The sequence below is a fragment of the Cupressus sempervirens genome, chromosome 2, assembly GCF_028749045.1.
Source record: "Cupressus sempervirens isolate cs-2001-9-10 chromosome 2, ASM2874904v1, whole genome shotgun sequence".
Classification (NCBI taxonomy): domain Eukaryota; kingdom Viridiplantae; phylum Streptophyta; class Pinopsida; order Cupressales; family Cupressaceae; genus Cupressus; species Cupressus sempervirens.
The window spans coordinates 657,358,754-657,367,341 of NC_143119.1; positions in this window are offsets into that span (position 1 = coordinate 657,358,754).

Sequence of the window (8,588 nt, forward strand, 5' to 3'; positions counted from 1 at the left end):
TTGTGTTGAGAGAGAGATATTCTTCATGCAATAAAATGCTTTTAACTAATAAAACAAACTAAATATATGCAGACTAACAATTAATCTGGTGCTTAGAGGGAATTCATCCATATTTTATTCATTAATTGGATGCATGAGCCTTTTACATGTCAAAAATAGAGAAAATATGAGAGAGAAAGTAGGAGGAAGTCTTTAGTCAAAGTAGGAGTGTTTGGAGGTGCCAAAAATAGAAGCTAGTCCTTTACTAGGCGTGTGTCAAAGTTAAACTACCGTCAAGATGCATTCCCAATGCATGGAAAGCACTATTTTTGGAACAAGCAGTTAACTGTTGGCGCACCTCTAAACTGTGGAGCTATGGACTTGCATACCTATGCACCTATGCACCTACGGAGCTGCAACCCTTGACAGGGTCAAAATCTCAAAATTTTATTAAGTGTCAAAATTGAAATTCTGGTATCTGGGTTTTGTTCTTCTTCATCCCAAAGCTATGTTTGGATGTTTGCCCTTGAATTTCTTTATCATCCCAGCAATATTAGCTACATCCGAAATATCTAAAGCCTCATACTTTTCTTTTACCTTCTATCTGTAACTATCTACCTCAATCCGGGTATCAGCAAAATGCCCGAGTCCAAAAAGGCTTCTTATATTATGTCTTGAAGGCTTGTCGGATGTCCTCATCATCAGCAACTTCCACAAAAATCTTCCTAAAATTTTCCACTACTGCCTCTATAGGTAACAACTTTTCTCATTCCTCATCTTCAAATATATCCAAGCATTCATCATTGTAATGTCTCTCTGCTTCCAAAATTTGCTCTCGGGCTTAGTCCTTGAGCCGATGAATCTCCTCGTGTAATGTTTCCATTACTTTATTGCTATCCTCTATTTTCTCTATCTAATCATCAAGAATATCTAATTCTTCTCTGGTATATACATCAATCTAAACCTAATATCTTTGGCCCTTTATGGCTTGTAGAGTCTACAAATCCTTACTCTAGGCATGTACCTCATTCATGATACTGAAGTCCTACTTCAAAATTGCTACGATCTTATTCACATTCTCCTATGTAGTGTGCAATAACTTCAAATTCCTTGTGATAATTGTAACACCTTTCTCCTCAAAAATTTCTCGCCATTCCTGACAAGCCTTCAAAAATGGGTCTAATTGTACACCTCCCCCTTCTCTAAGTATGGTATTCAAAGTTTTCTCAGGGTACTCAGGATCAAGAGGACCAACAAATTTGGCTAGATATCATTTTAGGATCTCAACCTACCTTCGAAGTGCTTGGAGTTCAATCTCATCTTGCTCCATGTGCTTAAAAATCTCTTTGACTCCCATAGTCATCATTTGTCAGGTTAAATCCCATGTAGGCCTTCCCGACATAACATCCTTTAATTCATAATCCTCGAGGCTAAGGCCTTCTACATCTATGCCTTTAGGAGGGAGAGCCACTTGTGCAAATAAATCTTGGTTCCTTATACTAGTGACAAATGCCAATGGAGTTGCCTCGTGTGATGGAGACTCGAGTTTATTTAAAATCTCTACAATATCACAAATGTCTTCCTCTGAAGCACGAAATTGAAGCTTAGTACTTCTCATTATTTCCTTTTCGATCCATCTAGGGATGTGTCCTATTGAGGATCTAGCTTTTGATGATGAAGGGGTGTAATCTGCAATTTCCTTTCCTTTGTCGCTCCTACTTGGAATTGTATCCTATTGGGAGAGCTCCCCTTCTGTAGCCTCAATCTTAGTAGACCCTATAGCCTGAACCTCAGTGTCTTGGGAAAGTGGTTGACAATATTCCACCATTTGTCCCTCTAACACTTCATCAGTTTCCATTTGTTCTGGTCTCTCCTCTAATGATAACTCCTTCTAAACATGCTCTTCCTCTAAACTCTAAGGTGGAGGGGTCACTGAGCCCTATTCTACCACTGTAACTCATGGTGGAGATGGAGGAGTAAGATCAGGACCCTATGTATCCAGTGACATTTGGGTCCAGTCTTCTTTTTGAGGTTCACCTGTAGGGGTGTCCCTAATCTTATCCCCAATCAATTTTGTACCTACGGGCATGAAATCAAAATCTGACATTGAGAAAACATCATCACCCTCTTCACTTTGCTCATCCACACATTGAGGTACTTCATCTTCCAAAGAAGAAAGTTCTAAGGGTTCTACTTTAGTGGATGGTATGGTACCTGTGGCACTCTTTCTTCTTTGCAACTCAGTGGCTCTAGCTAGCCAAATTCTTCCCTGTAGGGGCATTTGTACCTCTTCCTCTTCTGATTCTTCTTCTTCCTCCTCTTCATCTCCTTCTGGAATGCTTTCAGGAATAGATGGATTAGGCACTAATATTCTACTAATCCTTTGCCTTTTCTTCATCCAAATCTTAATCCTTTTCTTATGTTTCTTGGAAGTAGAAGGAGAAGTTGGCTCATCTTGCCTAGGAGGAATGGGGAGTTGTGGAATCTCTCCCTCTTCTAGTTGGCTAGACACAATGGGAGACAACTACGGTTCATCCTGGACTTGGGTAGCTCTAGTATCTTGGGACCCTTGTAGACTTTATTCTTGCTACTGGGGAGGCACCTATTCTATTTGAATCCTCTGAGGAGAGGTCCTCTTTCTTTTGTTCTTTCCCTTCCTTTCAGGAGGGTGATACTATCCAACTAGGCAATCAAGCTGGTACACTATTTTTGGCCTAATAGGAGATTGAGCTACAAAGGTAGGAATTGTTACTTTCTTCCCTCTACCACTTTCTAGGTGAGCATGTGCATGGAAGATCATTGTATTAGGAATTGGATCAAGTGGAAAAGGTTTCTTGATCCAATCCTTCATCATTCTAATGACATGCCTCACTCGATGATTAATATCATCAGCCTCCTCCTTGTCAATCTCAACATTCATAATGGGTCTTTCACCAATTTTGATAGTGTTGAACAGGGGGTCTAGTAACTCCTTTGAATCTTGTTACTTTATTTCCCTCGGGATGTTCAATTGGAGAGCCTTTTCTGCTAGATACAAAGTCATCCTACAGTAGTCCCTAATGCAGACACCGTAGTCATCTATTGTGTTCATCCAATGATCTTCAACAACATCCTCATGATGGAAGTCCTTTCCTGCCAAACTCTCTACTCTCCTAACATTATCAAAATTGGGCCAAGGAAAGTTGTATTCTTTAAGGGGATAGTTCTCCCATTCCCATTCGAATGATGGAATATCTTGCTTCCACTTCACCTGATATGGTCCAATGACCAATAGCCATGACCAACAAGGTCTCTGTTGCCTCTTTATCTTCTCATAGGCCAATTCAATCTGCCAAGAAATATCCAACAACACCAATTTGTCACTAAGAAATCTTGAGAGCTTCTTAGGATTGATGGATGCACTAGCTACCTGCAAATAGGTGAATGTCTTGAACTAGATGAAGTAAGCTCCAAGAGCTATAATTTGTGCTTTGGCTTCATTGGATAACCTCTTCCCATAGTCTCCCTCAATGAATCGAATGATCACAAAGCTGAATGCATCATTCACGATTCTATACTCCTTACTCCATGCTGAGAATTTCTTCTTCACTAGCTGAGGGTAGACTATGTATGGCCAGGCATTGAGATCTTGCATACTACCTCTTATGTACAAACTAGGGAAGTTTGTCACCCTTGGTGCAAGCAGGTATACCATGTAAGAAGTCATGTAAAACTTCTTCTTATCCTTCACCACCCTCAACTGCTCACACAAGTTTTCACTTAGTGTGGTGGCCTAGTCTACTGGTATCTTTGTCTGTCTAATGGTCTCAATGAAGTTGACCATAAAAGTGCTGAGGTGTCCTGCTACAGGTAAGCCCATGACTCTACTCAGGAGAATGATAGAGTATCCAATGTCTTCCTTCATGTATCCCTGAGTCATATCCACTTTTCCTGTTATCTTTCCCCAAGGAGGCTTCTCAATGAGGTACAAGGATTGTATGATGTCAATGGTCTCTTGCTGATGCTCCCTGTACCATCTCTCAACTACTTCATACGAGAGCCTAATGAATTTTCCTGCTCTCAGAAGATGGAAAAACCCTTTCAATGTTGTCAGGTCATAGGTCCAAAATCACCTCTCCGGTGACACTCTTGACTACTCTTTCATCAAGAACAAAATGTTGTGACAGGGCCATGATTAGTTCAGTCGATTGTATTGACATGGGGTGTGACACTGCATTCACCAACCTGGAACAGATCAATGTAGATACCAAGGCTGACCTCTCTGTTGGTTTGTTGTAAATTCTCAGGAATTCTCTTAGATCCATGTGTTTGAGGTCGATATCTTTGATTTATGCATAATCATCGTGGAATCTCGACTTCAAAGGTACATCTTGGAATTTGAAGACTACAGGTTTGTGTGCTACTCTAGATGTGGATGTCATTTAATCACCTGCACATTGTGAGAAAAAACATTTACTAGCCCAAAAATAAAACACAAAAACTAACTATGAATTGAAATAAACATAACGGAAAAAAAACCCAATTTGGGTATTTTGTAATTTTTATTTTTTTTAAATTTTAAATTAAATTTTTAAAAAATTTTTTTTAGGAAAGATGGAAAAAATGCTATGCGTGTGGTCATACATGGGTGTGTAAGAGGTATGGCGCGGGCCCAAGGTGGTGCTGTCGGCGCAAGAAGTGCACCACGGGCGCAAGGTGTGCCACTTGCACAAGAAAGTTGGCACCACGGAGGAAAGGGTTTGAAGGTGTCATGGGTGCATATGAACATGGCGTGATGTGTTTTTATGTGCGGGTACTAAGCGGGGTGCGCCACGTGGGATGTGTTGCGTGAGTGCCACATGGGGTGCATCACGCAGGCATCATGCGAGGTGCACTGTGCAAGCACCACAAGGTGTGCCGCTTGTGACATCATGCAGGGTTTCATTTTTATGCACTCACGCGCCGAAGGTGTTATGCGCTGGAGGTGCAAAGTGCACACACACTTATGTGTGACACGATGCACCAGTAGCGGCACCCATCGCATTGTGCTAAAGTGGCGTGAGGGTTTGAAATGTGCAGAAGATGTATGGGTGTGGGCATGCATTACATTAACATTTCTTACCTCCACTTGAAAATGCGCTCGCCCAAAAAACTTGTTTGAAATGAAGTTTGAAAAGGAGTTGGGGGGGCTTTATAGCCCACAGCGCTGGGTGGAGTGCGCGGCACACACTTTGCCTGCATGCTTTTTCTTTTTTTAAATATATATATATATATATTTTTTTTTTTTAATTTTTTTTTTTTGGTTTTTCAATTTTTTTAATTTTTTTTAATTTTCTAATTTTTTGAATTTTTTGATTTTCTAATTTTTTTTGATTTTTCTAACTTTTTCAATTTTTCAATTTTTCTAATTTTTCAATTTTTTTGATTTTTCTAATTTTATGACTCTAACACTTTTGACTTTTAAAATATTCTCTCAACTCTTGAATTGTGCGTTTGGGAGTCGAAAAAAAGATAGGGGGTCCCCATTCCTAGTGAGGAATGGGGCATCTGTTGTGAAACCACAACACGTCCCATAAAAGTTATCTTTTAATGAAATATAAATGTATCTATTTAGAAGGTATAGTTAACTTTGGGTACGAACTTGAGACATGTGATTGATCAATACAACATATGAAACCTTTATTGATTAAGATTACTTTTGAAAAATGAAAACTTGAAACCCAATAGTGAAATTTGAACTTTTATGTTTTTGAAACCTAATTAATTATGAAAGCTACATTTGTTACATACTTTATGGCATGTGTGATTTACTGTTGTTGGGTTTGGGTTTGACTTAATATGTTGCCAATCAATATGTTACCGGAGGCTTGGAGAGTTTTTGTTCTATGATGATGTTATGTATATGATCTTTTATACCTGATTATGGTGATGTGTCATGTGTTTCTATGATGAGTTTTGATCAGTGCTTGTTAGTGCTTTCCAGATGCTTCTATAGAACTGAGGTGACTATTGTGACTTTCTTGTTGTAACCTTTGAGTTTTCGATTAGTTATCTTCTGGTGCTTTTCAGTTATTTTTGTAGGACTGAGGTGATTATTGTAATTTATCTTTAGGTGCTTTCCATTTGCTTGTAAAGGATTGAGGTGAATACTATGTTTTATCTATAGGTGCTTTCCAATTGCTTGTAAAGGATTGAGGTGAAAATTGTGATTTTATTAGTTGTACTTTTCATAAGCTTAGGGTAGGTAATTTATGTGTACATTGGGAAGTGGCTTGCAATGGAGGTCAGAGCCCTAAAGAGGTTTCCTGGGTAACCCATTGTACTTTTTTTTAATATGTGATAACATTTCATTAAATGAGAGTTAAATGAATTAATAAGAGTTAGGTTTTTCCTTGCCCATGCCTTGAGTGCTAGTATAGGCTAGGATGGGAGTAGAGAGGATGCTTGGTTGTAATCTTGCTTTGTTAGTATGCCTTGTCTGTATGAAAGGACACTGATGTCGCATATAGACACTAGGGGGTCGGGGTCCAGAGAGGCAGCTAGGGTAACCTTAGAATTGGCTCATGCAATGACACTTGCCCACTTGCATTTGTTGGAAAAGATTGAAAAGATCATAAGGAAAGTTGTTGGAATGATCATATGGAACTGGTAAAGAATGTTCTCAATCATTGTTTTGTCATTGATGTCAAACTTGCTACTTGCAGGAATGACAATTGCTTTAGTGATCCAAATACTATCAATTAGTTGATTAACAAGGAAGAGGAAATCAATAAGATGTAACTAGAACACCAAGAGAAAGGTTGAAGTTATGATGGTGTAATGAAGTACAAGGATCAGTCAAGCCATTGATGAAATAAGTGTGTTGATGACATACTCTAAGACACAGAGAATGGGCACACTAAAACATATCAAAGATATAAGGTTTTAGCTAAGACATCTATAAAGCCTAACTAAAGTTCATTAGAGAGAAGGAGCCGAGCACGCTAGTAGGTGTCGAACAGATTCCTAGTTGAAGCTGAGCAAGTAAATTTTGGATGCTGAGCAAGTTAAACTTTAGATGTCGAGCAAGTTAGACTTCAGATGCCGAGTGATACAGAGTTTATCAATTGCCGAGTGATATCAAGTGCCAAGAAAATACAAGTGCTGAGTGATATCAAGTGCCGAGAAAATACAAGTGTCGAGCAGATATAAGTGCCGAGTAACACAGAGGTGCCGAGCACCAGTAAAACCAACAGTGCCGAGTAACACAGAGGTGCTGAGCACCAATAAATCAATAATGCCGAGTTGCTGCATTATTTTGAAAATCAAAGATTCGCCAGATCTAAGCCGACAAGGTTGTTATCTAGAAGTCTGTAAATTAAATGGAAGATAAGAATGATGAGCTGGTGGCACAAAACACCATGTAGAACATTTTTGAGGTTACAACTGGAACCTAGACGAAGTTTCTAGTTAAGAGCAAGATATGGGGTAGATACATTGTATCCTACCTAATCCATTAGAAACCCTAAAATTGGAGAGGGAGAATTGAGCAGCAAAGGCAAATCAGATTTCTATTTAAGGAGTCATAAGTTCATGAAGGAGAGAGAGAGGCAGTCAAGCATGAAAGCATACAATTCTGAAGGAGATGCTAAGGAGGAAAGAGAGCATAGTTACTCTGTTTCAATAAGAAGACCTCAGATATGGATTCATTGGTATGATGAGTAAGAAGACTTAAGGAGACGAAGCTTGAGAGAAAGACAAGTAGTCAAAGCTGAAGTGATTGAAGCCAAGCAAAAGATTGAACTGAAAGTGTGATCTGAAATCTGCAAAGTATGTTGTAAGTTGTATCAAATCAAAAAGCCATTATTGTTACTCTCTAGCAATTGTAACAGATAGTTTAAATCCTATGAACTTAGGTTGGTTTAATAGCCATGAGGTAAATCCTTTAACAGGGTGACATTCCAAGTGAATGTTCTAAAGTCCCTTAACCAGGCCCATTCCTAACAGTTTGGTAAAATAATCTAACAAGGTCACATTTAACAGTGTGTTGTAAGCCTTTAATAGGGCAAGCTTTTAACAGGGCATCACTTTAGAAGAGTGAAAATCAAGTAGCATGTTACTGGTGGTTTTTCCCAAATTGGGTTTCCACGTAAATCATTGTGTCATGTGTTGATCTTGCATGTTGATTTACTTTAACTTGCTAATATGGTTGATTTAAGTTTGGATGGATGAAAAGTGTATGGATTCATTAAAAGTAGTGTAAAAGTATTATTAGGGCATTTGGACCTTGAATAACTGATTCACCCCCCCCCCCCGCCCCCGCCCCCCCCCTCTCAGTTATTCTAAAGAATTCTAATAGCATCATAGATTTCCTACGTGCCTTTGTTGCCTCTCGGTTTAGATGTTACTTATGTCTTGGTACCTTTGAGATAGATTGCTATCAGAATTTCCTTGACCTAGATGTTGGTTATGAATTGTGGATTGATATATGTCTGGGACTTGAGACTATCTCCTTAGCACAGTGGGAGTTAGCCATTTAGGTTCCATGAGATTGAGTGGTAGTGTTTCTTATACCACTAAGATCTGATAGTTGGATGGTGTTGCTAGATGTACTTTTACAGTTGTTTCTTTCATTTTGATCTTGTGTTTCT